Below are 3,359 nucleotides of genomic sequence, written 5' to 3' on the forward strand. Positions count from 1 at the left end.
CACTCAACCAGATTCTCCCCCTCCCTCTGAAGACCTTTCTTCCTCAGTCAGCTCACACAACCGCTCCCACCTGGATCTAGAGCCCTGGACTCCCGCATGTGCTCCATCTGGGAAGTGGCGGAAGCAGAAGGTGTCGTTTGGGTCCACGTCCCTTTTTCACTAACTGACCTCTCTTCAGTTGAAAATGCCTAGGCTTGTTTTCCACTAACCCTACCAATTTTATCAGGGAATTCCAGTACCTAGTCCAGGCTTATGACCTCACATGGCATGACCTGCACATACTTCCCATGGCCCCGGATGAGCGTGACCACATCTGGACTGCAGCTAGGGCTCATGCAGACCAAACCCACGCCACCAGTCCCCTCAGGCCATTAGGGGCTGAAGCCATGCCAGAGGCGGAACCAGGCTGGGCCTACCAGGTAGGACAGGGGGGTCGGAAGCACTGCGACTAAATGGTCGAGTGCCTGATAGCAGGTATGCACCAATCTGCCCAGAAAGCAGTCAATTACGATAAGCTCAGAGAGGTCACCCAAGGTCCCAGAGAAAATCCGGCACTGTTTCTCAACAGACTAACCGAGGCGATGGTGCTCCATACCTGCTTCAACCCAGCTTCTAACACTGGGGCCACTGTCTTAGCTACTCACTTTATCTCCCAGTCAGCCCCAGATATTAGAAGGAAACTGAAAAAGGCCGAGGATGGCCCCCAAACCCCCATCTGAGATCTGGTAAAATATGGCATTTAAGGTTTTCAATAACCGGGAAGCAGAGGCTGAGGCTGCCCACCAGGCTCGCCTACAGCAAAAGGCAGCCCTGCAAACCCAGGCCGTGCTAGCGGCCCTGTGGCCAGCGGCAAACACTGGCACGGAGGCAAAGCCTAAGTCCAGGCCAAAGAACACCCCACCGGGGCCTGTTTCAAGTGTGGCAAAGAAGGGCACTGGGCCTGCCAGTGTCCTCAAAACCTCAGCCACCAACAAAGCCTTGCCCAAACTGCCGACAGCCTGGCCACTGGAGGGATGCCTGTCCCCTTAGAGACTCGTCCCCGGCGCCTCCACGAGGGGGACCAGCCGACCAAGGTGGGGACTCTTCCCTGGCTGCGCCGGAACTTCTCGGACTCCTAGGCTATTGAAGCAGCCCAGACTCGAAGACCCCCATCACCCTCGCTGAGCCCAGGGTAACACTGTAGGTAGCGGGTAAATCCATCTCTTTCCTAGTGGACACGGGGGCTACCTACTCTGTTTTACCATCTTTTTCAGAACCTCTTACTCCTTCCCAGATCTCGGTCATGGGGGTTGACGGGACCCCGACTTGCCCATGGCGAACCCCCCTGCTTAGCTGCAGTCTGGACGGCTTTCCCTTTTCCCATCCATTCCTTGTCATACCCTCCTGCCCTATTCTGCTTTTAGGACGGGATGTTCTCCAACTATTAGGCACCACTCTCCAGATCACGCAAAACCCAACCCCTTCCTCCTCCCTTATCCCCCCGCTGTTGGAAAATCCAACTCCTCCTCCAGCTCCACCCATTTTCCTTCCCTTGTCAACCCACAAGTATGGGACACTTCTACCCCAACCATGGCTTCTCATCACCCCCGCCATCATCCACCTAAAACAGCCCCACGTTTTCCCATCCTGACCCCAATTTCCTATCTCCCACGCAAACTTAAAAGGACTACAGCCTATCACCTGCTTCCTAGACCAGAAACAGCTGACCTCTAGCCCCTCCCCTCTCTGCCCCCCGACAACAGAAGTATCCTGTTGGAATACTGCGCCCCCTATCCTATCAAAGAGGTCGGAATGTTAGGATGGGCGGGGGAGGACAAAATGGTGGCTGAAGTCAGACCAGGGAGCCGAAAGGGTGGGCTTTGCCAAAACGGATATCCGCATAGCAACCTGAGCCCAGAGAAAACCACCAATGATATATTGCTGCTTTGTTCAAAGGGGACTAATCCCCAGCTCCCATGAAGACAGCCAACCAAAGTAAAACCCCGCCATATTCCCTGCTTGGGCACGACTTCCCTGGCCCCACTCTGCGGACCGGCGAACCTCACCTGGGTGCGCAAACCCCAATAAAGCCCTACACTGCCTAACTCTGTGGCTGGTTCGCATTTCTTCCTTGGCAGAGCCTAAGAAAGCCTTTCAGATACATCTACAGGTCATTCATGAAATCCAGAAGCTGATCAGAAATGAACATGGGCTTTTTAAAAAAATTGTTTTTCAAATACAGTTGTCTCCATTTTCCCCCGCCGCACCCTCAAACCTACCCCACTTTGGCTTTGTTCAGGGGTCCTTCATACACATTCCTTATGACCCTTCCCTTCTTTCTCCGCTTATCCCTGTACCCCCTCTTTAACGTGGGCTCGTTAAAATTGTAATTGAAGCATCCAAAGCAAAAAACACATTGGCTGCTTATTAAAAATATAATTACACTTTAATTTAAGCTTTGCCCCTTCCCTCCCCCACCCCACGAAGAAATAAGGTTTCTTTCATCTTAAATGCTAGATTTATAAAAACTAAAATTCTGTTATTTCTAGGCTGTTACTCATCTACAATTCCTAAATTATACATTACATTTCTACACATTTGTTATAGAATGTGTTATCTCCCTAAGTAATTTTTAGCAAACTGCTTAAGGAAATAATATGGTAGGGGTTATTTTTTAGAAGAACAAACATGTATTGAATACTTAAAGTCCCAGGTACACTGATAAAAATATAAATGTCTCAAAAATACTGAGTGATCTGTTAAATAGATTTTAAATTACCCCGAAATGTGATAACTGCAGTTTGAGAAGCAAGCTTGGGCGGGCGGGCCGGCCTTCTCTGAGCGCCGGCTCTCCAGGGTGCACTGCAGTGAAAGCCACCCCAGTGTCTGATTTTCAGCCTCCGAGGTTCACTTCTCACTCCCCCAATGTCCCCTGCAGGCCAGCTCCACTTGGGAACCTGAACAGCCCACAATGCTTCTCTGTAATAGCACTGGTCACAGTGTCAGAGGGAAAATAAGGTTCTAATTGTGAAGTGACATGTGTCATTTCCTTCATGTACAATTAGCCAAAGCAAGTCACATGGGATAGAAAAGTATGTTTTCCCAAAGTTACTTTTTAAATTTTTATTTTGAACTTATATATTCACAGAAAACTGGAAAAATAGTAGTGAGACCTTGTGTGTCCTTCACCCAGTCTCTGCCAATGACACCTTATGTAACAACAGCCTCCCAAGCAGCGATGGGCAGGGCGCTATGAGACCTCGCTCAGTCTAGCAGTGGTGCATGCCCGCATTTCGTGTGCATGTTTAGCTCCATGTGATGCTGTCACATGGGTACACTTCACACCATCGATCTTCACATGGGTACACTTGTATCACCAC

This window comes from Artibeus jamaicensis, unplaced genomic scaffold, assembly GCF_021234435.1.
Source record: "Artibeus jamaicensis isolate MK-2021 breed Jamaican fruit bat unplaced genomic scaffold, CSHL_Jam_final contig_3188, whole genome shotgun sequence".
Classification (NCBI taxonomy): Eukaryota; Metazoa; Chordata; class Mammalia; order Chiroptera; family Phyllostomidae; genus Artibeus; species Artibeus jamaicensis.